Below are 27631 nucleotides of genomic sequence, written 5' to 3' on the forward strand. Positions count from 1 at the left end.
GAGAACCTGGAAACCCATTTTCCCACAAGAAGTCTAGGTTGGAGATGACTTCAACTTCAACTGCCTTAAGCTCATAACCAGGATCCTGAGTCAAAACTTCTCAAGTAGCTGTTTCGCCCTTTGATGTTGGCAGGGCAGATGGCTCTGGATGAGACTGGGGCCCTTTGTTGTTTCTCTTTCCTTCTCTGTCTCTCATTGCTACCCCACCGGGTTCACACAGGGAGGACCTCTCAGTATTGGCATTTCTTCTTGGGACCTAACAAAGGAAATCTTGTTAATTGGGCAAAGATGGTGCTTCCCAAAGTACAATCCTTGGAAACCAGTGGGTTTTTAAATAGAGAACGATAGGGGCAGGGCAAGGGCCAGAGTTCTGTGGCCAAATAAGTTTGGGGAGTATTCTTAGAGAATTGAGCAGGTTTCTTTACCTCAAGGACTTCCCAAGGTCTTTAATATGGTAATAAGCATTTTGAACGTCCAAGAGAGGTATAGCTTATAGCACTCCACAAACTTTTTGGACCATGGAGCTCGTTTTTTAAAGAAGCATCTTGAGGGGAGAGGGCTACATAGCATAATTTCAAGAAATTAAAGACAAGAAGCATTGTCTTAAAAATAAGTCTCTTGCACTAAAGGTTGGTAGTGTAATGGAAAGAAAAAAAGAGTTTGGAATTTTAGTCTGGGGTCTACTGGTAACTGGTCATCTGGTCATTGAACTTCTCTGGGTCTGTTTGCACAGGGGCTATACTAATACTAGATGAATTCTTATGTTCTTTCAACTCCGAAAGTCTGTGGTCATGTGCATATTCAGAAGAGGAGAATAATCTGATTTTTCTACTCTGTAATAACGCCGGTGGCAGAGACAGTGGTAAGGAAAGTGAGGGCAGAGGAACAGTGACAAAAAGATGAGTAAGATGTGGTTTGAACCCCTGAGCTGGTGATATGGTTGGGCAGGGTCACAGTGCTGGACTGATGGAGCAGAGGTAAATGAAGCTTCTGGTTTGCTCTCAGGCTTCTCTGAATCCAAGCATGTCATACGGTGCACATGCAACTATCCAATTGCTAAGGCAAGACTAATTCCCAACAGTCACTTCATTCGTCTGGTCTCAGTTTTGCTGATAAGCAGCTGTGAGGCCTTGGATAAATCAGTTAACCATCTGGGCCTGAGTCTTCTTTATCTGTGAACTAAGGGAGCTGGGTTAGATCAGGGAGTCCTGATGTTTTGTGAGGAGGAACTGTTTTTAAGTTGCCTTGAGTCTCACCCAGAGGGTAGTAGGGGAAGCAGAGACGTTCTTCCACCAGTCAGTGCAGATGGGTTCTGTCTTTAGTTTTCTTCTTTTCCTTCTTCCCAGATCATCTCATCTTCTCAGACTTTAATTATTGCTTTTATGGATTTGACGTTCAGATATGAATCCATAACACCAAACTCTCTCCTTTTTATGGCCGAGTAGTATTCCATTTTGTGTGTGTGTGTGTGTGTGTGTGTGTGTGTGTGTGTGTGTGTATTCTTTATCCATTCATCTATTGATGGAACCACACTCTCTCTTGAAGGCCAGACTCAGATTTCTACTCCTCTGCTCGATGTATTAATCTGTTTCCATTGAGAGGAAACCAAATTCTTCATGTTCAAAACCAAACTCACAATCATCCTTTGTGAACCAGTTCCTCTTCCAGTTTTCCCAGGTTTCGTTAATACATAGTGAGCATTGAGCACCTACTATGTGGCAGTGCTCCTGGTCACTTGCAGGCTGGAAACGCAGGCTTCCTTGACTCCTTCCTTCTTCCCTGCTGTAGCTAGTCGCTGACCGATCCTCAGTCCTCTCCGCCTGATTATTATCATACCTCCACGTTATTTCTTTTCCCTTCCTGATATCATTGTTCTAGGTCAGGCTCCCATTGGTCACTCCGCCCCTCTCTCTCCTCTAAAGCATCCCACGTGCCAGGTTAAGCCTTATAGAGCCTCCCTCACCCTGCCGTTCCTCTTCCAAAGCTTTTCCTAGGTCGCCTGTGCTCACCTCTTGCCGGCATCCATAGCCTCAACCATCTTCCAGCTCTAGCTTCAATTACTGAACCGTTCCTGTCCTCCAGCCACTATTTACTGATATCCTCGTTCCATAACTTGCCTATTCAAATTGTTCCCTTTCCTTAGACTTTTTTTTTTTTGTAAAGAAAGTGTATCTATTTCTAACTATATTTCCCAATTTCTTTTGCTTGTTTTCTATTTTCTTTCTTTTTTTTTAAAAGAGCTCTCCTGACTTATTTATTTATTTATTTATTTATTTATTTATTTATTTTTTGCTGTATTGGGTCTTCGTTTCTGTGTGAGGGCTTTCTCTAGTTGTGGCAAGCGGGGGCCACTCTTCATCGCGGTGCGCGGGCCTCTCACTATAGTGGCCTCTCTTGTTGCGGAGCACAGGCTCCAGACACGCAGGCTCAGTAGTTGTGGCTCACGGGTCTAGTTGCTCCGCGGCATGTGGGATCTTCCCGGACCAGGGCTCGAACCCGTGTCCCCTGCCTTGGCAGGAGGATTCTCAACCACTGCGCCACCAGGGAAGCCCCTCTTAGACTTTTATTTTTACTTTTTCTCACAAAATCCTAGTTATATTTCAAGAGTCAGCTCAAATGATGCCTTCTCCCTCCTTCAAGTCTTCCCTGAACACTCCACTGGCTTGATTTCTCCTTCTTTTAGTATCTTATTCTTTTCTATCTTATTGTCTCACCAACCCAAATATATATATATTATATATATATATATATATAATATATATATATATAAAATATATATATATAGTAGTTATATCTATTATATCTTATAGTATCCACTATATCTTCTTCTTCAAGGCCAAGGAACATGTTTTCTTCATCTTTAACACAATACTTGATGTATACTAGGAGCTAGAAATATTATTGGCTAAATTAACATTAAGTTATTAATCTATTTTTAAAAATAATAATCTATAAATTGAAACAACCTATTAATCTTAATAATTGATCTAATCCAATGCAAATAAAATAAGATAATCTACAAATCCAAAACTAATAAAATATTGGTTTTGGTGTCCTGCCATTCTACTTTGCATCTAGTTGAGGTATGATTTCCTAAAGAATTTTGATTTTGATTTTTTACACTATTGGGTTAGTAAATCCTTAACTTACAGTTAAGGATAATTTCTCTCTCTTGTGAGGCCATTTCTGTGAAGCTGCCGGCCTTGCTATGTCATGACAGGGCTGGTTTCCTTTCTAGTTGGAGCATCATATGATGATGTGGTTAAAGATTTGAGCTTTGGAGTAGGACAAACCTGGTTTTGAGTTCCCACCCTGCCCTTGTTAGCTGTGTTACCTTGGGGAATTTACCTAATGTCTCCAGACCTTAGTTTCCTCATCTGTAAATGGAGGTCATAATATATCTGTCTGTAATTATTGTAAGTGCTGGTTCTACTCCTGGGAATTGTTCAGAAGTAAATCTCTGCTCATCCTCACCTGAGGGGCTCCCCCAAACCTGATGGATTTTCTGTAGAGTCTGTGGGCCTAAAAGTGCAAACCACACTGGCCTATATAATTTCAGAGACAGACAGGAAAGTTGAAACAGAAATGCCAGAAATGTTGGTGCCAGTTTTCCTGGCCTAGTGAGGAGGAAAACAGACCTGTGTATCTCATTTTGAATCAGACAGATGACAGACATCTCACAAGAGGAAAAAAAAATCTCCATCATCTTCTCTTGTCCCAGTCTCTTATAGCTCCAGACTTCCTAAAAGACTAGATTATTGGGGTTCCCTGAAAAGCCAGCTCAGTCCAGGACATAAGATCATTCTCACACATTATTTCTGCTCATAGAACAATAAAGGGAGAGGGCTAGCAGTTACTGAGCATTGAGCACCTACTATGTGGCAGGCACATTTCAGAGATAATTACAATTATTCTTCTTCATAACTATGTGAGATAGTTATCATTATCTCCATTTTACAAGTAAGTAGAAGCTAAGTAACTCCCAAGATTATACAGCTAGTAAATCTCAGAGTGAGGAAATGAATGCAGGTAGTCTGCATACATTTTAGCATTTGAAGCCTGCAATGTAATTAGACCAAATTAGCCATATGAGGTGCGGGTTTCCTTTAGGTGACAGGTTTTCTATGTCAGGGAAATTGTGATCTAACAGGTCTAACCTTTGTGACCTTAGTACCACAGGGAAATAGTTTTCAGAAATACTGTTTGGGGACACTTGGACCCTGATCCTGCTTTCTTCCCCCATGATGATGTGTCACTGATGATAGTATGTTTCAAAAGAGGTTGATGTTTGTAAACGTTCTGGTACAAACAGGCACAGAGATATTAGTACAAGCTTTTCTGGAACACTGAGGTAAGCCCCAAGTATAAAAGGACAGTAGTATTGCCAAAGTTGGGATATTTTCTCAACTTTTGAAGACTTCAGCTGCATGCCTTGTTAGGGAACTAGAAGTCAGAGGAAGGCTGTACTAATATATGTGACATTCATTCTTGCCCCATGTGGCCACTTTATTCGCATTAAGTTCTAAATCCTTCACTGAAGAAATTGGCAACTTATAGTAGCCGTTCAGCAGCCCACCTGGACCCTGTGGCACTCTGTAGAGTTATATATCATTGTATCCATTGAGTGGAATACTATAGATCTGTGAAAAGGAATGATGTAGCTACATGTGCTAAAATGCAACTGCCCCCAACATGGATAACAGAAAACCCAAGGTGAAATATATGGGATGCTAATACTTGAGTTTTTTTAATTAAAAAAATCCTGTCCATCCATATGTTTTTATGTATGTGTAGGATAGTTCTAGAAGACTACTCAGGTAACTGATAACTAGCTGCATCTGAAGAAGGGGACCGATAGTCCGAGGTGGAAGCGTGACGTCTTTTGACCGTATGGAGCGCTGGTTCCTGTGTGCTCGGGGGATCCCTGCGAGTTCTTGAGACCCTTTCAGGGGGTCCACAGGATAAAAACTATTTTCATAATAACACTAGGATGTTTTTGCTTTTTTCACTCTCATTCTCCCACAAGTGTATGGTGGAATTTTCCAGAGGTTAAATGACATGTGCTATTATTGCAACAAATTGAATCCAGAAGCAGATAGAATCTGTTTGATTAAGCCAGATATCAAAGAGATTTTTAAAAATGTAAAACAATGTCACTCTTCTCACGACATGTTTTTTTTTTTTTTTTTAATAAATTTATTTATTTATTTATTTATTTTTGGCCGTGTTGGGTCTTCGCTTCTGTGCGAGGGCTTTCTCCAGTTGCGGAGAGCGGGGGCCACTCTTCATCGCAGTGCACGGGCCTCTCACTATCGCGGCCTCTCTTGTTGCGGAGCACAGGCTCCAGACGCACAGGCTCAGTAGTTGTGGCTCACGGGCCTAGTTGCTCCGTGGCATGTGGGATCTTCCCAGACCAGGGCTCGAACCCGTGTCCCCTGCATCGGCAGGCAGACTCTCAACCACTGAGCCACCAGGGAAGCCCTCACTACATGTTTTTTGAAAAATGTTTATTAAAAATTCTTATTTGTGTTAACATGGAATATTATTTTAATGAATTAATAAGTAATAAATTAAAAATTCTCAGTTTTTAATTTCTACATTGATAATTATCAATAGCATAACCCCCATAAACAAAAACTCTTTGAGGATTTGTCAAATTCCTTCAGTGCCAGGGGTCCTTGGGAGACTTCTGTTTGATAGTGGTGGGCAGAAATGTCAAACAGGAAAGAAAACGTGAATGAAGAAAAAGTTTGTAATAAAACATTGCTTTCCGTTTTTTCCCCCTCTGTAAAGGGAGATCTACAACTAGTTGGGGGTTCAATGCTCTAGAAAGTGCCGAGACTTGTGGCTTGAAGCAAAGAAGCTGCAATAATTGAAGCGAAGCAGAGGCCAGCTGTTCCTGGGGATCCTGCCCCTCGGAGGATGTTCTGCACCCGTTGATGTAAGTAGGGCCAGTCACTGAAGCTGGGTCACCACAGGAGATTGGGGGTGACAGTGTGGCTCCCCTTGAGCCCCACACTTACCCCGGTAGGTGTCATGGGGAAAGGTGAGCCTCGGGTTCTGTCCCAGAGCTGATATCAAATGAAAAGATCATGGATTTGATTGTACAAGGAACCTGATGTTGAAAGTCTGTTTCCTCTTTGTACTTCATTGATCCAGTTGTAGCCAGCCCAGAGTAGAGGCCCATCCTGGGGTGTCCTATGTCCCCAGCTTCGAGTGACCCAGGATCTCTAGGCCTTCCCTGTCCCTATAAGACCCACTGGAATCTCTGGAGTTCCTGGATCAATCTGGGCCTCTTCTAATAGAAAATATCATTTATAAATTTTTAAATAAATTGCCCTCTTCCAGCAATAATTTGAGGTGGTTTAGAGAAAAATAATACTTAACAGAACTACTAAAAGCAGGGTAAGAGAACCAGAGCCCTGAAATAAGTTTTGGGAGAGTTAAATGTACAAGAAAACCTAGCCCAGGGATGCTTATTGCAGTTAGGTGTACTATTTAGCTCTGGGACCCAAGGCAGAAAGAGAAGCATGATACACTGCAGAGCTTTCATGAGGAAACCAAAAGCATTTGCACAGGTCTAGGTGGTCTGCTGTAGGTGAATTTTGGTCTGAATGGGACTTCTCGGTTCATTCTTTAGGAGACTCAAATCTCATCAACAAAACTAGAACTGTAGCAATTTCATGTGTCTGAGACCTTCTCAGTCTGGAGCTTATTGAAGGCAGAAACCATATCTCCTTCATGCCTGCATCCCTAGCGTCTAGCATGGGGTCTGGCATGTGGAAGATGCTCATTGAGGACCCAGTGCCTGGATTTAGACTTACATCGCTCACAGCTTCCGTAATACTTGTTAAATGAATGTGCAATTGAGTAAATAATGTGGACCATCCTTGGGATGAAGGATGAGGATGGGAGGGTAAAGTAGTATTTCCTCACATTTCCCAGGAGATTTCTTCTCACTATCAAATGCTCCTGGGATTATATACTCCTTTCTGTTTATTATCTAGGTAATCCTACCCACCCTCCGAATTACTCCTTAGATTCCTTGTGGTGATAAAATATCTTGGGTCCCTTTATTCCCATAGATTGCCTTGAAACTAATTTCCTCCCTCCCTCCCTCCCTTCCTTCCTTCCAATAGACTCTTGATACTGGAGAGCTAAGCAGTCTTAACTTGAGCCTTCATGGTGTACATTTCAGAATGAATAATCCATAGCTACACTTAACCACTAACCAGAGGTTACTGCAGGTTACTGCAGAGTTTCTCTATTCCATTTGACTCCTCAAACATTATTTATCTGTGACTCATTTTGCTTTACCTTTCAGAAGGGTAAAGTTACCTATCATTGTGGTCTCTTCTTCCCCTGCCCCCCAACCTTAAATGACTATTTCTAGAAATTATTATTTCAATATCCAAGGCACGTGCTATAAATAGCCTTGGCTTGAGAAGCCTAATCTGGGTGCCTTCCCCACCCTTACCATCATAGTATTATGCCTAGAATGATCTCAAGTACTTTGGCTCCCCCAGGAAGGAGTCCTGGTTTCTTCTGGTCTCTTCTGGTCACCAATGCAGGCTTCCTCCTTTTCTGAGAATGATGAGACTAAGTATTTCAGTCTGTTTAGAGACTTAGTAAGTTTCAACTTCCTGTGTCTCTTACTAATAGGAAGAGCAAGTAATTTAGCATGTACACCGGAACACTTGTGAGGGAAAGGGGACGTTATTAACAGAAACTCTGGAACACGAGGCTTCGTCTGTATGTGTGCTCACGGACTTTTCAAAGATCTTGCATCTCTAATGAAGGCTGAGTGCCGAAGGTTAACAAGAGCCTTTGGGGAGAGACTCCCTGAGTTCTGTTCAGCTGTCTGTTTTGGGCCCAGGGGACTCTGACATACACTTCAGAGCGCTGAGTGTTTCTAATAAGCCAGTGGAGAGCCTGTCCCCTGGTGGATGACACAGCTCCCGGGGGAGAGCGGCAGGGTTGCCGCCGAACTGGTGGCCCGTGTTCGTGAGACCCAGCGGTGCCGGCCCGTCCTCCTCGGCCCTTTCCTCCCCTCCTCCGCTGCTCCCTTCTCCTCCTTTTGTTTCTGACCCTCATTCTCTTGCTCTGCCGCCCACCTCCTTCCGGTTTGTGCCCCACCCCCCGCCCTTCTCTGTCTTCCCTCTTCTTTTCTCTTTTGTCTCCCTCTCTTTCACTATTTTCTGCTCTCCATTTGTCACTCACACCTCCTTCCTTTCCCTCTGTCTCCCAAAATGGCTCTTTTAACACTGCTGGAGGGCAGCTGAGAAGAGCACGGCTGCCAACGTTACTTTCTCCTTTAAAGGAAAAGCTTGTATTTCCAACTGTTTTCCCTTTGCAAGTGGTCTGTTTCTCACAAGCCACTCTGATGGAAGGTTCTGGTTTCATGTGCCCTGGGGGACATGTGTGCTAGGGCATGAAGACAGCATGGGGTGGGGGGTGTTGGAGGGGGGAGGCCATGGGGGTGGGGGGAAGTTGGGGCCGTGACAGGAGCAAACCTGGGAGGCGTCTGCTTGTCACAGAATGGATTACAGTTGGGACAAATGAGACACTGTGATCGTGATGCTGAATAAACCCGAACGTCTGAGGTTTTGGACTTTGGGCTGTGCCAGGATCATTTTAGAGAAGGCAAGGTCCAGGTCAGCATCTAACTAATCAGGGAGCCACAGGTATGGTGGGTGTGCCACCGCAGGACACGCGGGGAGCCCAATAGAAACGGAGGAAGCAAACCCAGCACAGGGAACTGAGGGTTAGATGTGCCAGAGGTTGATTTGGACGTTTCTGGATGAACAGGGCTCCGAAAACGTTCTGAAAAGCAGAAACTGAGAACGGACCATGGTGATCTGAAAAAGAACCGATGGGCTAGACAACATGCTCTTTTTTTGTTGTTGTTCATGGTTATCCAAGGACTTTGCATGGTATTTTTACTTACTAAAATAATAACGCCGTTTACGGAGCACCTGTGATGTGTAAGGGACTCTGGCAGCGACCTGAAGGGATCCAAATATAAACGAGAGAGAACCCAGCCTAAGTTGCTCATGGCTGATAGGAGAGGGAAGGAGCACAAAAGAGAAGTACGCTCCAGGGAGGTAAGGATGTGTCAAGAGGGTGATGAAAGGTTGAAGGAAGGAGAGAGCACTTGTGGCTGGGCTGGTCAGAGAACAAATGCCTTGACCATGGAGGGCGTGGAGCTTGGGCCAAACCTTGGAGGCCGGGCAGGGATTCAGTACTCAGAAAGGTGTGGGTCAGTCATTCTTGGCGGAGCGGACCTAGGCAACAAAGATGCAGAGTGACCAGTAAACAAGGATCGGATTGGGCACGTGGGTGGAGGGGAAGGAGGAAATAGCAATCTCCTGGGAGCAGAGGGTTGGGGTCGAGGAGAGGTGGAAGATAAAGCTGGAAAGGAGGGAGGCTGCCGGCCTGGGGAGAGCGCTGCCTGCTGGCTGGGCTGAGACATCTGGATGCCATCCTCAGGACTGAGCATCTGTGTGGTACATGCTCTAGGAGGGGGGGATGACGTTGCTTTGGGAGATGCTCGTTTCCGATGCCCCTCTTGCTGAGTGTGGGTGCAGTTTGGAACCAGATTTAAGGTGTCGTAATAATAAGCCTTCAGGGGAAGTATCTGGAGGCCTAAAAATACATATGCATGAAACACTTTGAGCCTGTTTTCTAAAATCTCAGTCTCTTGTTTTTGCTTTGATCTTTGTAGCTTTTAAGAGTAGATTTAAGGGTCAGCCACAAACTGTATTGCCCTCAGAGTTTACCTAAGTCTGGTAGAATCTTATTTCCATTGTTTGAATATTCAATGCCTTATAATTTCTCATATTACATCAGCTCTTTTATTCAGAGATTGTGGGCTGAAGGAATCGTGCTGTGTTCCTGGCTGGAAATGTTCACTGAATTTCCTCCTGACCCTGAATCTACTCAAAATTCCTGCTTCCTGGGTTACAGATCCCCTGGTTCCTCCCTTTATGACGGATGGGAGGGATTGAGAGTCTTCCTGCTAGACATTCATAGCATATGTCAGGGTTTTTCACTGATGTCGTATTGTCTTACAAGAGACATTCATACAACCTCTTGTATTGATTACTTGTTTATTTATATGAGGTCCCCCCCTCAAAAGATTGTGAGACCCTCTTAGTCAAGGTCTCAGTCTCTGTCAGATATTTTTGCTTTGGCATAACATTTAGCATAGTATTATACATGCATTATTCTGTTTGGAGGTAGAGAAACTGGGTGGGTAATGGTGGGCTGCTGGTACCCACCAGTTCCCATGTTCTACTCCAGTATTGGGTTTTGTAGAGAATCATCAAAATAGATCTTTGCTAATTAAACATCATCCACTGACAGCACAAGTATCACCTGGGAGCTTGTTGAAACTACAGAACCTCAGGCCTCAGAATCTATCAATATAATTTGATTAGTATTTGAGACACATTGGTTTCCAGATGTACTGTATACAAATCACCTGGAGATCATGTTAAATGTAGGCTCTGATTTTTTTTAGGGGTTACTTAGGTAATGGTAGAACAAGTAGGCTGGTTTTTGTAAATAAAGTTTTATTAGAACCCAGCTATGCTCATTTATTTACCTACTGTCTGTGAATTCTTTTGTGCTACATCAACTGAGTTGAATAGTTGCAACAGAATTCTTATGGCCCACAAAGCCTAAAATATTTGCTATCTGGGCCTTTACAGAAACAAGTCTGCTGACCGCCCTCCCCCCCCCCCCCCCGCCCCCACAGCATATGAGATGAGCCCTGTTTCCTTAAAGGAAAGGACAGTAGCTGTGATCTTTTGCCCCAGTGGTAAAATATGCAAGCCCATTTTAATCCATCATGGAGTAGCTGAATCATTAAATCTTAATTTCCAAGCAGGCAATGAAGGCTGTTGAGCCCCAAACTGATCCAAATAATGGTACCAAAGAGTCTGTGACTTTCCAAAGCCCATTTCATATCTCCCTTCTTAAAGAAATGACTGTGATTTTATTGATATGACTCTCCTCCACAAACTGATTCCATTAATTGTTCAAAATAAGTTAGACTTTCCTCAAGAATTGGAAAGAGCCAAGAGGAAATTCTGAGTAGAAATGTTTGGGACCAAGGAATAAAGACAGCCTTGTATGGGTTTGGTAGAATCTGCCTTTTAACTACTGAACCAGTAGCCTTAGCCCAACCCACCCGTAGGCTGCTCACTGGGCAGCCAGACTCAGACGGCGTGGGCTTGGAGTCTTTCTTTTAATTCCCTGGGAGAATCCTACCACCTGTCTCTTATTTGGGGTTTTTGAATTGTGCAATGATGGCACACACAAGCTCCAAGCTTGCTGCATGTGTATGCCAAGCACACGAAGACAGAAGGCAGAGATTTGGGCCGAGAAGCAGGAAGTACAGAAGGGGGGTTGCTGGCACGGCGACATCTGCTCCACAAACACAGTGGAACAGGAGGTTGTGGGAGGAGACGGGCAGCCCCGTGTAAACACTTGAGTATGTGGGAGCATTGCTCTGATCTTCAAATCTTGGAGATCCTGGCTCTCCTCCTTCCAGAACCAAATTTCAGAGGAGGTAGGCGTAGGAGAACTAGGATCCATTTTCCTTACGCAGAGTTATCTGGAGCCAGAGGGGTTTAGTGTGGGATTCTGTGGGAATCTTTGCCGTAGCACTAGCAACTCTGATCTTACTTAGTTTCTTTTCCCTCTGTCTGCGAAGCCCAGGACACTAAAAAAGGTTTTTTGAGGCAGTGGAGTAGACAAAAGTGGTGAGTCCTCTCCTCAATTCTAGAATCTATCAACCAATTCTGAGAGATTGTAGGAGTGAATTCGGGCCCCATATGTTGAGAACCATCTGCCTTGTTGCCAGGGAGCCCTCCTGGAATTCTCTAAGGTGCATTAGCTGTTTAGCTCAGCTGGTCAGAATGTGGGAGTTTTAAAGCCAAAGTTACTGTTTGGGCTGACATTTCAGCCATTCTCTACACTGGAAGAAGCATAATGTATTCATTCATTCATTCATTCATTCATTCATTTCTTCTGTTACTCAATGAATATCCATTGAAAACCTACCATGTCACAGGATGGTGGGAAAAACATGAATTGGAGAGTCAGACAAACCTGAGTTCAAATTCTAGTTTCCCCATCTGTGAGTTGACATGTTTCTTCCCTCCTCACCCACTTTCCCTGAATCTCCCTGAATCTGTGGGTTGGGCTGGATGATGTCTTGTCTCTACTTTTGGTGCAACTTCTGCATAATCTGTCCTCATACCATATTACGTCGAAATTATTCGTTTAGGTATCTGTCTCTCTCCCCAGATTGTAAAGTCACTGATGGCAGAGATCTTTGTGAATACTTGTTCACCCTTAATTTCTGACACACATTAGAATTTAAACATATGTCTGTAGCACAGAAAGGAACTGGCTATGTGACATAACTTCCCTAAAGCGTGGTTTTCTCATCTGTAAAATGAAGATGATAAGAACATGCCTCGTGATTTTGTTGTGAGGGTTAAATCACAACAAGATATTGTGTGAAGAGTTCGGAATGTTTGAAAGAGTGTTCTGTAAATATAAAGTGTCTGCAGTATTGTGGTTTTTCTAATGTCTGGATTGAGTGCGATTTGGTAGAAGACCAGTCCAAGAGAATCATGAGGATACGTGGGGATGTCCTAGTCCATTTTTCCTAAACTAAATGATTGAATGGGGGAGGACCTGGAGACTTAGGTTTGTGAGGCATGGTTTGGGTGTATGAGTTGACACTGGATAGGGGACGCCCTCCTGCAAACTCGATGTCTCCTCCACTAGATTATCTGCTTATGCAAGGGGGGCATGCCTTGTTTATTTCTGTACCCTTCTGTGTTCCTAAGCACTCACTACTAGGAGAGTGATTAAGTAGATAGCTGGATTTCTTTTTTTTTAAATATTTGTTTGGCTGCACTGGGTCTTAGTTGTGGCACACGGGATCTTCGTCACAGCACGTGGGATCTAGTTCCCTGACCAGGGATGGAACCCGGGCCCCCTGTATTGGGAGCGTGGAGTCTTAGCCACTGGACCACCAGGGAAGTCCCAGATAGCTGGATTTTGATGGGCACTACAAGGCCAAAATCTCCTGACCCCCATATCTCCCTATATTCCTGGCTTGTATCTGTCTTGTCTTGAGAACCTGGATAGTGGGACCATTCCATAGAAAACGTAGATTGCGGGAGAAGAGAGTAAGTTCCATTAGAAACAAGCTGAGTGTGAGAGCCAGCCGTCAGATATGCAGGGCTGGAGAACTGGAAGTCGGTGGGAGGTGGAGCCTTGTTATTTAACTTTTCATGTGTCTGTTTCAGCTCCCAGAACCAGACACAGAGCTCACTGTATAGCTCCCATGGTGCTTAGTGCTCACTCATTAACAAGCACGTGCTAAACATTTATTGATCCACCGCAAACTGTTGGGCCCTGTCTCCCATGTAGGTAACAAAGAACTGCTGCAGATGTTGGAGCAGAGTTGTAACATGATATGACTTCTGCTCCAGGAAGACCTGACCTTGCTGCAGTGTATGAGAAAGATTGGAAGGGAAAGGAAGGAGGTGGAGGTGGGGAGCCCAGCAAGAGAGCAGTTGGGCAGTGAGGGAGTCTGAAGCAGAGCTCTGCCAGGAGGGACGGAGAGGAGCGGGTCTGACTATACAAGAGGCTGGTGACTCATTTCTCTCCCTACCATTAGCCCTAGAGAAGTCTCCCTGCTCTGGGAGGAGCAATGACCAGCTTCGAGTGGCTTTGGAACGAAAACCAATGACTGCATCCAAGGGAAGATAATGAGAAACACACAGGCCATGAAGATCAGGAAAGCACCACTAATCTTTTTTTTTTTTTTGCAAAACTTTACTTCCCGAAGCCCTGGGCAAGGGTGCAGAAGCCTCTGTGTGTGAACTTGCCCTCTTTACTAAGATATACAAGATGGAGTCTCCCTTGATAAATCACAGAACTGATTATATCCAAGAATCTGAGAGGCTGGGAGAGGAGAGGGGTGAGGTAGGTTGTGAGGAAGGGAAGAGGGATGTAGCCCTAATCAGAAGACAGGAGAAAGCAGCAATACGAAAAGTGCCCAAGGGTGAGTAGACATTAAATTTCATGTAAAACCCCCCTGCCACCCCCTGCCCTGCCCCAGCAGTCTAATTTTATGGAGATTGTTCTTTTCTTCAAATATGATATATTTTTGTAATTAGAGAAGAGCCATTAAAAAGGAGAAACTGCTTTCATTCAGTTAAAAACTCTAGCAATTCTATATATATAAAAAGACTCCCAGAATTATAAATCAATTCAACAAGATGAATGAATGACCTTAAAAATATGTCCATGCTATTTGATGTAGGAATTTAACTTTTATGACTCTGTTCTGAGGAAACATCCTGAAACGGACAAAACTTATACACAAAGATGAAGCATTAGATACAAAAAAGAAATAATGTAAGTGGCCAGCATTGAGGATATGGTTAAGTGTATAGGTTTTAAGCTTTTGACATGATAGTTCTGAGGATTGCCTTGTTCATCTTTGCAGCTTTTTCTGGAACCAAGTGTGGTGCTAAACACAGGGTAGGGATTAGTAGGTGTTAGTAGAATGAGTGAATGAACAAATGAAGGACAGACAGACTCTGATGGTGACGGGAGCAGTGTGAACTATGGAAAGAGTACAGGGTGGTAGTCAGAGTGATGGGTGGGTCATTGCTCTGACTTACTGGTTATGTAACCTTGGGCAAGCTCCTTCATCACTGTGAGGTTAGTTCCCCCAGCTGTTGAAAAAGTGTGAGGTGTGTGTGTGTGTGTGTGTGTGTGTGTGTGGTTTGCGATGGAAAATGTGTACCTTAAGGAGAGTATATGCAAAGTCATGTGGCACATGGTTGCAGCTAAAGAGCAGGCACTGTTTTTCCTTAAATATTTTTAAATTAAAAAACCTGAAAATCACTCAGGAAACACAACCCATAATCCCATCATTTAAGAATGATGTGAAATGAGAAGTGAAATTTCCCTTCTCAGCCACCTCTTTTAATTCCCCAGAGATAACTACTGTCCTTAACATTTAAGGTTGGATGCTCATCCTTCCTGATATTTTTGCAAAGTTGCATAGGCATATCTATATGCACACATACGCACATTTTCAACACGGAACTATTCATATCTATTTGCCTATCAATTATCTATCATCTATCTATCTAACTATCCATCTATCTATCTATGTATCTATGTATCTATCTATGTATCTATCTATGTATCTATCTATCTATCTATCTATCTATCTATCTATCTATCTATCTATCTATCTTTTACCTACCTATCATTTATCATCTCTAAGCTGATTATTTTTTGAATGATAGCAGAATTATTCATTGTTTGAATGTACCATAATGTACCACCATTGCCACAGTTGCACTGTTTTGTGGTTACAAACAATGCTGCAACGAACTTCCTTATACATATACATTTGTAAGCTTTTGTTTAGCACTTACTTTATCAACAAGGCACTTAAACGTTTATTATTCTCTTGACTCATAACCACTATGAGAAGGAAGGGTAGATATTGTTACTGCATTTTACGGATGAAAGAGAACAAGTAGCAGCTGAGTTGTGGCAGAGCCAGGAGTTCCCGGTGCCTTGAGTTCTAGCTCAGAATTCCTCTTATCAAACAGTCAGGTGTGACAAAGCACTCAAATAAAGCCCTAGTCAAGAGGGAACAGCCACAACCAGACAGAGAAGAGTGAATCAGTGAGCAGGCAGCTGCATTAAAGTGTATTAAAAAAAAAAAAAAAGAAACACACAAAACAGAAAACACAAAAAAACTCAAGGCCGAACATATTTAAAAGACATTATTTGGAAGAAATGCATTAGCAGTGAGTGGGGGGCCAGCATATGATGACCTGTTCTTATCTAGCTATCATCTCTTTTGAAATATTCTCAAGATGACATTGAAAAGGTGAGGGAGGCTTAGGTTGTACATATGTGGCAGGAGAATTACAAAGGACACCCCAACAGTTCCAACAATGACATTACCCCCACCCCATCCCACCCCAGGGAAGTATCTAGAAAGGACCTGTAGGCTTCAGCTTAGGATTGGCCTTAATTGACATCTTCCTCAATTATCTGCAGGAAATATCAAGTATGTTATGTAAAATTCACAGATGCAGTCGATTGTCAGAGTCACTGGAGACCAAGAATTGTTTCACAGGCATCAAGACTGTTGGGGAGGCTGGCAGGAAGGAGAACAATTCAGCCTGGAAAAATGCAGACTAATGGATACAGTGGGAAAAGGCTTAGGGGAACAGGGCTGGAGACGGGGTGAAGCAGGGAGGCACTCACTTCCGGTAGAACCTTAAAGGGGCTCTAGACACCCAGTGATCAAGATAAATAACACCATATTAAAATACAACAGCAAGGGAGATCCAAGCTAATTCTCTGACACGTGAAAGCCTTGGTTAAGCCTGTGGATGTTAGACATATCAACCTTAGGCTGTGATTTACAGAAAAAATACTCCGGAAGAAAAAGAATAAGTGGGTTTATTTCTGTTCATTTCCTAGGGCTGCCTTAACAAATTGTCACAAACTAGCTGGCTTAAGACAACAGAAATTTATTGTCGCATAGTTCTAGAGGCTAGAAGACCAAAATGAAGGTGTCAGCAGGGTCATGCTCTTTCTGAAGGCTCTAGGGAAGCGTCCCTCCTTGCCTCTTCTAGCTTCTGCTGACTCTGCCTTCACTCCAATCCCTGCCTCTGTAGTCGCTTAGCCTTTTTCCCCGTGTGTGTCTCTAGGTCTCGTGCCTGAACCTCCCTCTCCTTTCTCTTCTAAAGATACCAGTCATTGGATGATATCCTAATCTAGTATGACCTCGATTCAACTTGATAACACCTGTGAAGATTCTGTTTCCAAATAAAGTCCCATTCATAGGTACTAGGGGTTAGGACTTCTTCTTTGGCAGGGGGACACCATTTGACCTACTACACTATTAAGCACTGTGGGAGCAGTTAACTTAGATGCAGCAGAAACATATTATCTGTTTGTAGGAATCTGGCAGCTGAGGCATGGGCCAATGCCTGCCATGATTTATATACCTAAGGAAATATTTAAGGAAATACAGTCTGGTTTCTTTGGGGTACATATGTTATAACCTCTGCTAATGGACGTGGAGAGAAATAGGTGCAGGACTTTTAAGAGTAGTCCTGATTTCAAATATTCAAATGATAGTGACTGGAAAATCTTTTTGCTTAATTTTATATTTCTTTTGTTGACATTTTATTTTTTTCTGTAAAAGCAATTTACTAATTTATTATGAGTATAATATGGATTCATGATATGAATATGATAACTTTTAGAGATTTTTCACATAAGTGCACAAACCAGGGGAAAAAAATCCTTTGTCAGACCTAGCATCCTGACTTTTGGTTCATGCAATACGGCTACTATGCCTCTAAGACCTGCTAGAAGGTGGTAAAACAGTGGGGATCTTTGGATATCGTTTGAATTTTAAATAAGCTGAGATGTACATGGGAACCAAATCTGTTTCCTCTCATTTTTCAGACACATCCCAGCCAAGTTCCAAAACATAAATGGGGCATAGTCCTTTTGTGAACATTGTTGTTATTAACATGCTATATAAAGTGTAGGTACAATTAGTTGTATCAGCAATAATAATATTAGTTATTTTGATTATTGTATCATTAATCCATGATTATTATATAATTAATAAATGTATCATAATTAAGTTAATGATTCAATAATAATAGGTAATATTTGAGTGCTTTTTATATACCAGACACAGGGATAGATCCCTTTATGTGCATTATTTCACTTACTAATGCAGTAATTCTTTCTTAAAAACAGTATTCTGTTTACTTGGGTTTGAAATGGCCTACATATTTTTTCTGCTTTTGGTCAAGGATCACTAGCCCATGTAGAGATAATTCTGTACATAGGCTGTTTTCTGTATGAGAGCATTTAACCTGAACACATAGGAAGCATGGCCAGCAAGGGCTGCTGGCACCGGTGAAGGAGTGAGTCCTGCTGTAATGAACAGAGAGAAATCAGTTGTCATGAACATGTACATTGTTGATACATTCATTAAACTACTAAAACATTTTTTAAGAGCTTGGAAAGAGTTTGCTTTTTCAAAAAGGCTAAACTTCTCTCTGCAGTGTAGTTTGTGGAAGTGATTGATTTGCTTTGTAAACATTTTTTTTATAGTACAAAGGTAAAATTGAACTAATTTTATTTTAATTCAGTTTATCCCTCATTATAAACTAAAATAAGTAGAAACTAAATAAATATATAATTTTAGAAAGTGTCTGAAAATGAAGTCCCAGAATTTGAATTAAGTGACTAAAGGAGTTTTTGGACTTTCCATTCCTGTTGAAAATTTAAATTTGTTTAAATACCCAACATTTAATTGCTTTAAGTATGCACTTGTCTTGAGGCAGGAGAAGGGACCAAAATAAAGATTTGTAAATCTGAGGTTCACACACGAGGTCTCTGGGTAGAATTTGGAGGGGGGGTGTTCTAACCTTGGATAAGAAAAAAATTCTGTATTTATTTTTCTAAACTCTGACCAAAATTTAGCATTTCTTCCAATTAGTAGAAATTTATAGTATTTTTATATCACATTATAATTTTAGCAACTGTCTCAAAATACTGTATATACTCATCAGCCCTTTGAAACTATAGGGTTATTAGACCCTTGACTAGATCTTGTTATTTAATGGATTAATAAGATCTATTACTCTACTATACATTTTAAAATATTTTGATAACTGTATTTCAAATATTTTATAACCAGTATCATTCGTTTTCTTTGTAATCCTATGTTCTTTTTTTTACGCATTTAACATTATTCCTGGAAAAGGCTCAGAAGATTTACCAGACTGGAAAAAGGGTCCATGGCACAAAAGTTCCATGGGTTAGGAACTCCTGGGTTGGAGGAACCCTGCTGGGCCCTTCTCATTTTTGATTCTATTTGTGAGTTCTTGAGGGCTTGGGTGTGATGCTGTATTAGGAGTGTGTGTGTGTGTGTGTGCGCGTATGTGTGTGTGTGTGTGTGTGTGCGTGGGTGTGATAGCAGGGTGTGGCCTTATAGAGGGCTGATGGGTCAATAGGAAAGAAGTGAAATAGCTGTAAAGTTTTCCATTGCATGACTCCTTACTTAAGATGACACTTTGCTCTCCACCTTCACCCAGGGTAATGTGCAGGCATCAGAATGTACATTGACTTGGAGCAGAGAGGCAGGCATCTGATCTGCACTTGGCTGCTTTGTAAATGTGTGACCTTAGTGTGATCAACCCCTCTGTGTCTTATCTGTAAAATGAGATGAATAGCATCTCTCCTCTTGCCTCATGTGATTGATCTCAGTGGTGATCGAGCAAGAGAGAGAGAGAGAAAGTGAAAGAGAGAGGGAATGGAAAACTTCCCCGTAAACTCCAAAGTGCCCTAGAAGCATGAGGGAGTCCTGTGGCAGAGAGCTCATCTGGATGCTGATCTAGTTTGACCCTGCAGCCTAGCACTATGGGACAGGCACAAGGAGCTGTGGGCAACTATACCTGGATGCTCTTTGGCCTGGGATGGCTGAGAGCAGAGGTAATCTAGTGGGAGAGGGCAAGGGGCCTATGGTAGGCTGAATGATGCCCCCTGAAGATGTCCATGTCCTAATCCTTGGAACCTGTGAATATGTTACCTTACATGGTAAAAGGGACTTTGCAGATGGATTAAGGTTGACCTTGAAATGGAGAGATTATTCTCTATTATCTGGATGGGCCTGATGTAATCACAAGTGTCCTTAAAAGAGGGAGTCAGGAGATCAGAGTAACAGAGAGAAGATGTAAAGATGGAAGCAGAGGCCAGAGAGGAGAGAAGATGCTATACTTCTGACCGTGGGCCCAGGATTGTAGGCAGCTTCTAGAAGCTGGAAAAGGCAAGAAAATGGATTCTCCCCTAGAGCCTTCAGAAGGAAGAGAGCCCTGCCAATACATTGATTTTTAGGACTTCTGACCTCAGGAGAATAAATTCGTGTTGTTCTAAGCCACTAAGTTTGTGATAATCTGTTACAGCAACAATAGAAACTGAATACAGGGCCACTGGGCCTTTTGTTGTGGCAGAGTGCTACTGGCTTGTACAGGGCCCTTCTTGCCACAGTGCTGATGTTACCTCAATTTTTTGACTCTCATAGTTTCATATTTTCTCTTGTTTAACCTTTGTTTCTTTAGTCTGGTGTGGATAAATTTGAGTTACTAAAACAGCGAAAAAAGAAGAAAAGTATTTTCTGACTATCTGCATCCCCAATTAGAGAACCACCAACTCTTTCCCTTTCGCGGCACTCAAATCTCTTTTAATAGCTGCAGGGGTCCTTAGGGGACGTCTCTCCGGTGGTTCAGGAACACGGCCCTCTCTTCTACCCCGAGGCAGCTCCATTTTTCTCCTCTTCTTTCCCCACTCCCGCATCTGCCCTTGAGGGCTCTGATGCCTGCACAGCAGGGGGGAAGGTGTCAGCTCCTGCCGCTGCCACCACTGTTTCCTCTACAGCCGCACCTCCTGCCCCAACCCAGCCCAGGGAATCACCCATGAATGTCCACCCCTGGAGGCTGCACCAAAGCCGCACTGAGACAACTCTGCTGGACCCCACCTGCCGAGTCTTGCCAAACCCCAATCCTCTTCTTTTTTTTAAAATTAATTAATTAATTAATTAATTTTTGGCTGTGTTGGGTCTTCGTTTCTGTGCGAGAGCTTTCTCTAGTTGCAGCAAGTGGGGGCCACTCTTCATCGCGGTGCGCGGGCCTCTCACTATCGCGGCCTCTCTTGTTGCGGAGCACAGGCTCCAGACGCGCAGGCTCAGTAGTTGTGGCTCACGGGCCCAGTTGCTCTGCAGCATGTGGGATCTTCCCAGACCAGGGCTCGAACCCGTGCCCCTGCATTGGCAGGTGGATTCTCAACCACTGCGCTACCAGGGAAGCCCCCCCAATCCTCTTGATGCCACCATCTGGGTTTTTCACTGAAAAGGAGGTATCATTTTCATCCCACTTTAATGCCAGGATCCAGTCTGTCTGGTGTTTTCAATGCCTCACAGAGCATATATATGTATGTGAGTGTGTGTGTATGTATATATGTATATATATATATATATATATATATATATATATATATATGTAAAATGAAAACAGATTTTTTTCAGCCTTAGGTTGAGGATCCCTTTCCCAGGTGCTCAGACACCAGGTGTGTCAGCAGTGGCTGGCGTGAGTATGACACACTGCACTGAACTCGTTGCCATCTTCTCCATCAACACGGAGGCGGGTCAAGTGGCCCAAGCTTATAATCTTGGTTCTCTCTTCCTTAGGATGAGCCGTTTCCCTGGTGGAGCCTCGGTCCCTAATCAGACAGACTTCTAGAAAATTCCATCTCAAAATTCCTCCACCCAGGCTAGAACATATCTGAATCCCACAGAGAACTCCACACAGGCTCTCTGCTGCACGTGTGCAGTATAGAATCCCAGCCGGACCTTTGGTTTCAGGTGAAAAATCTGTGGGAGACCCGGAATTGCTGGACGCATATTAAAACAATCGTTCTGTTCTCATTTTGCCTGAGTTTCCAAGTGGCAGGGGTTCAAGTGTATACCCTCAAACTTATAACCTCTAAAATATATGCCTTCGTTGAGGCTAAAAAAACCATCCACCTTTGCACTATATTCCCCACCCCCAACTGTGAAAAGAACATTTGAAGGTGGGGTGCGTGGCGGGGTGGAGGTTTCAAAGGCCTGACCTAGGCCGGGCGGTGGAAGACAGAGTTTGTGTTGGATGCCCTGTTTTCCCTTTGGGCTCCTTCATCCTTTTGTGACTTAGAATCTACTTCCCTGAGCCCTGTGCCCAGGGCTGCTCTTGGCCACCCCTCCTAACTTCACTGCTTAGAAACTTGCTGTTTTTGTAGAGTTCTCCCTCATCTTAGGAAAAAGTGTTCAAAGGTTTTACGTCTATCAAATGAATCCTATTCCCTTATTCCCTTTAGAGTCCACATCTATGAGACAGCTGGGAAAGGGGAGTTCCAGGTACTGTACATGCATTTAAGAGGGTTTGCGGCAACCACCAGCCCCAAAGGCGGGGTTTCAGGCTAGTGTGAGAGGCACCTCTGGTGAGGCAGGCATTCTGACACTCATACACCACGAGATACAGGCAGCAGCCCCCTTCACCTGTCTTTATTCTGTTCTGTAGCATCTCTGCCATCTAGAACAGGACGTGGCACCTGGTAAATGCTCAAAAAAAATTTACTGACTGAGTGCATCTATTCAGAGGTGATTCCAGATTGTGTCATTCAGGGTTCAACCAGAGAAGCAGAACCAGTGGGAGATATATATTACAAGGTTTATTGCAAGGATTTAGCTTGGAGGATGGTGGCGACTGCCTAGGAAAGTCCAAAATCCATAGAGCAGACCATTAAGAAGGGCGGGCTGGAGCCGCTGTTTACAGTGGAATTTCTTCTTCAGAGAAATCTCAGCTCTGCTTTTAAGCCTTCCTATTGATCGAATTGACTCCATCCAGATTATCTAGGATAATCTCTCATACATAAAGTCAATTGATTATGGATTTTAATCAATTTACAAAACACCTTCACAATAACACCTAGATTAGTATTTGAATAACTGGGCACTAGAGCGTAGCCAAGTTGACAGACCAAAAAGACTATGAACTGGTGATTAAAGACACTGCCCTCTACTTTCCTCTTGGGCATCAACAGCATAGCTAATATCAGCCTGAATACTTCTGATGATGTTGACTGACTTCAGCTTTGTTGCTCCCTCTGACTTCAGTTGCTTTAAAGTTTGCAAAAGTGCAAACCCTGAGCTTCTTCTGTCATCTGTTGATGCTCAAAGGTTCGAGTGGTCTGGAAGGGTAAGTGGCTCCTCTCTGATTTGCCAGAAGCGAGTGGTTATGGTAGCTGAGGAGCCAGCACACTAATTTCAGTGATTTGACTCTCGTACAAGTTCTGCGGGGCCAGAGAGTGGGATGATGCATTTGCCTTTGGCCTCGGTAAGCATTTTATGCTTGTTGTGGTGGTTGAAATACTGGATTTGATCTTTCATTTATGCGCCAGGAGGTTCACAGTAAATGAGGGGTGTGGTCTGTTAGGGGAAAGTGGCTGTGGCTTGGCCGCTCTGCACCCTGTCAGCACACACGCATATTCTGTAACATGGGAGTGCAGGGTGCGGGGGCTGCTCCTGAGGAAATGTGGGCAGTGGTCTGGGGGAGGGGAGGGGTGGGGAGATGGTGGAGCGTGGTAGAAACAGCACCGGCCTGGGAAGGAGTTCCTCCTGCTCACTAACTCCTACTACTTCTCATCTGTGAGGCTTCTCCAATCCTCTAATCATTCCTTCATTACCTAGGACATACTGAGTTAGTGCCAGGCTAAGCAGTAACCTTCTAGAATTGAATAGTGAACAAGACAGATCTACCCCTGTCCTTTTAGAGCTTACTGTCGAGCATATGCTAGGAGTACTAATGATCCTATCCTTAGTACTTCCTGAGGGTTATCCTGTCCCAAGCATGTGGGTTATGATGGAAGAAGCAGGGAGTTAGTGTACATTAAGGTCAGGGGAGACTCTGCAAGAAGATGACGAATTATTAATGCTTTTCCTACTTTGGACTCATGTCCTTTCTCTGACCTCTTTTCCTCTGCTCTGTGTCCTGTCCCTTGGCTGTTTCGGGCCACCCCCTGGCTTGTCTACTCTCTTCAAAGACCTCTCTCTGATCATCCTCTTTAGCCCGACCTTTTGCTCAAGCTCTTGTCTTGAATCTCCAGCTGCGTGATGGACACCTCATGGGAACCCTCAGGCATTTCAAAGGCATGACATCTGTGGAAGAACTCAACGTTGTCTTTATTGTTTTTTCTTCCCTTTTCTGTCTCTGAGAATTTTATCACAATTCTTTTTTTTTCATTATGTTAAAAACTTAGTCACCTTTGACCTACCCTCTCTATCACACCTGCCAGTCACTTAGCACTACGCTTAGTACCTGGGCAAGTTATTAACCACTGTGTTGCAGTTATTTCATCTGTAAACAAGTTGTGTCCATCTCATAAGGTTGTGACAAAGGTTAGATGAGTCAATGCGTGTGCAGTGCTTATTAAAGTGCCTGATATAATATCAGCATTCCATCCAGGTACATCCTCTGACCCCTTGTTTCTCCATGTTTTTCCTCTTGTTCCTTAACTTTTTGCTTTTCTAACTCTCATTGTCTATTATATTTCTAAATTATTGTTTGCAAAGTAGTCCACAGACTAGTGGCTGGACCTACATGAACTGCATGATACATGATATATTTGTTTTTCTTCACATTTCCCTGAAAACTCTCTCTCTCTCTCTCACACACACACACACACACACACACACACACACACACACAGGTGTACATATAAATATATACATATATACTAAACTATAACACGTATACACACATATGCATATATGTACTGAACTGTACAAACACACACACATATATATATAGATTCACATATACTCTCTTCTTTGTTTCTTAGTTAATTGACTCAATGTTTTGATAATGCTTCAAAAAGAAAAAGACTTATTGTGTGATGGTGAAAGATTAATTTTTCAAAACTCTCCAGAGAATAGCTTTCCACCCCACTAATCATGATATATATATATATATGTATACATTTTTTCAATGTCCCAATCTTTCTGATAAGGGTGGATTTGCTGACTGGTCTTAGTGAAAATTATCAGGGGCGATGTTCTCAGGGACTCTCTGTCCCTGTGAAATGGATCCACTCAAGAGACACAGAAAACCTTCCTTAGATAAGCTCATGTAAATGGTTTCTGTGATGAAAATAACTATGTGAGGTAGTGCCAGGGATTTCAGGTTCACAGAGTATAGTTAGGATTTTTCCCGACTCATTGCACACTGTAATTTCATCATTATGTACATCTTTTAATTATGGTCTCTAATTGCCTATTTTAGTTCTGTAATTAGATATAAAGATGTTAATTTTGTAAATATTACAATCAGCTCAAATATACTTCCAGATTCTTTCCCCCACCCTACCTTTCAAAGAAAATTAATATATCACTAAAAAGTTTGTGCACAGAAGGAGCGTCTAAGAGGGCAGGTTTTGGGAGCCAGTGGGTGTTTTCATGGGAAGGATATGGGAGCATTACCCTGATTATATTCCCTGTAGACTGTGCAGCTTCGTGTCAGAGAGACCTTGCTGGGTCTAGGGCAGTGAGAACTCCTTTTATTTATATAGAACCAATTTCTCTTGACTGGAATATTTAAGGTGACTTCAATTCTTAATGAATCTCAGGAGAGGAAGGAACTAATGTTAGAGCAACTCTGGCTTTTCGTTTCTCTTGTGACTTATTATTTTTTTTAACTTTGTGTTTTTAAAAAAAATTTTATTAGACTATGGTTGATTTACAATGTTATGTTAGTTTCAGGTGTACAGCAAAGTGAATCTGTTATACATATACATATATCCACTCTTTTTAAGATTCTTTTCCTATATAGGCCATTAGAGTAGTGAGTAGAGTTCCCTGTGCTATATAGTAGGTTCTTGTGACTTATTGAAGATGAAAAGGCGTTTTAGATTCATGAAGTTTATATTTTTTATTTGTGTATGGGCAGCTGATTATCTATCTATGTTTCTATCTATCAATCTATCATCTCTGTATCATCAGAGAGAGGGAGAGAGAGAGAGAGAGAGAGTGCAATTGCCTTATATTTTTAACAAGCACAGACTTTAATTAAACTAGAATTTATTTTACAAGAACTCTCAATAATTCAGATCTCTCTTCATTTCTTTCTCTAGCTATAACACTGTACTTTAAAAAAAGACGTAAAAGATAGGGTTTTTCCCTATGGGCCATGCTATACATTCTACATATTTATCAAGTTGCCCCTATTTATAAATTTAAGCAAAAAGAGGAGTTTGATAGAGTAGAAAGAGCCTTAGTAAGGGTCCTGGCCCTTTCATCTTCTCTTTTTGCATATATAGACTCTCTCTATTGCATCTCACTGGTCTCATACTTTAGATGCTGATTATATGCTTTTGTTCTTCAAATTCATATCTCTAGCCCCAACCTCTCCTCTGAGCTCCAGATTCAGATAATAGTTAGAACTCTTGATATTCCCACTCGTATGACTCATAGGTATTTTATGCTTGATGTGTCCAAAACTGAATTTACTTTCCCCCCAAACTCTTTGTTCTTCTATTCTTCCTAGACTCGGTAAATGACAACACCATCCACTCAGCTAGCCAAGCCAGAACCCTCAAAGTCATCCTCAGTGGTCCCTCTTTCCACACGTGAACCATCAGCAAGGCTTGTTTTTTCTCCAGAAAGTATCTTAAATCTGTTCAGTTCCCTCTTTCTCTGTTGCCAGCGTCCCAGTTCAGGCTGCCACCGCTGCTCACCTGGCTGACTGCAATAGCTTCTTGTTTCCTCCTCTTCGGTGCCTGTCCCTCTTCATCTTTCCCCCAGTGCCAGCAAAAGCAATTGTTATAAAAAAAAAAAACAAAAAAACAGATTGGTTCATGTCACTCCCTTGCTTAAAAAATTTTATGGATTTCCTTTGTATACAGCTTGAATCTCTTACCATGCTGTATTAATCATTTTGGGCTGCCATAACAAAATGCCATAGACCGCGTGGCTTAAACAACTGAAATTTATTTCCTCACAGTTCTGGAGGCTGGAAAGTCCAAAATCAAGGTCCGGCAGGGTTTAGTTTCTGGTAAGAGCTTCCTTTCTGGCTTGCAGAGGCTGCCTTCTTGCACGTGGCATAGAGAAAGAAAGTGAGTTCTCGGGTTCTCTTCTTATAAGGACATTAATCCTATCAGATCAGGCGCCCACCCTTATGATCTCACTCAACCTTAATTACCTCCCTATGCGCCCTATCTCCAAATACAGTCATATTAAGGGTTATGGCTTCAACATATGGATTTTGGGGGAGACACAAGTCTGTCTATAGCCCCTGGCTTTGAAGCTTTCTGTGGTGTGGTACTCTCCACTCACCATGATCATCTTCAATCCAGCCACTCTTAACCCTTTTTCATTTCTTGAACAGGTTAATTTCTTTTCTGTTTAGGACCATTATGCAAACTATTTTATTTGCCTGGAACAACTAGCATCACCCCCTGCTTCTGCCCTTTCTCCTGGTGATGCTTTTTTACCCTTCAGGTCTGAGCTTTCGCCTTCTCAGGGAAGGCCTTCTATCTGCAGATACCCTTATTATTCTCAATCCCTGTGTGCTGGACGTTTCTGTCACAGGACTCAGCATGCCTTGTAATTATTTCCCCAACATGTAAATTCCACTAGGGCAGCAATTCATATACTCACTGATGAGGTTATCCAGCATTTAACACAGAACCTGGAACATATTCTATACTTGATAATATATATTGAGGAATGAACGAATGAGTAACAGACACTCTGCCTCCTAGGAATGAATAATTCAGAGCAGGATTAGTGCATTTTCATAGGTAGTCAACGAACAGGGTAAAGTGTGACATTTACTTTTGGTGAGAGCAGACCATGCCTTTTGCTTTACTATTTCACCAACAAATCTCCCTTTTTTCCAGTTTTTTTCTTGTGGTAAAATACACATAATATAAAAATACCATTTTA

The 27631-nt window shown here is 42.5% G+C and overlaps 1 protein-coding gene across 2 annotated transcripts in view; it reads left to right on the forward strand.

Annotated features, from left to right (window-relative positions):
• Positions 1-27631, forward strand: part of DDR2 (discoidin domain receptor tyrosine kinase 2) — a 159571-nt gene that overhangs the window by 16449 nt on the left and 115491 nt on the right. For both annotated transcript variants that reach the window (XM_068541173.1, XM_068541174.1), the window contains one exon: positions 5794-5941. The gene's annotated coding sequence lies outside the window, so the exon portion shown is untranslated. The remainder of the gene's footprint in view (positions 1-5793; positions 5942-27631) is intronic.

The sequence above is a fragment of the Eschrichtius robustus genome, chromosome 3 (genome assembly GCF_028021215.1).
Source record: "Eschrichtius robustus isolate mEscRob2 chromosome 3, mEscRob2.pri, whole genome shotgun sequence".
NCBI lineage: Eukaryota > Metazoa > Chordata > Mammalia > Artiodactyla > Eschrichtiidae > Eschrichtius > Eschrichtius robustus.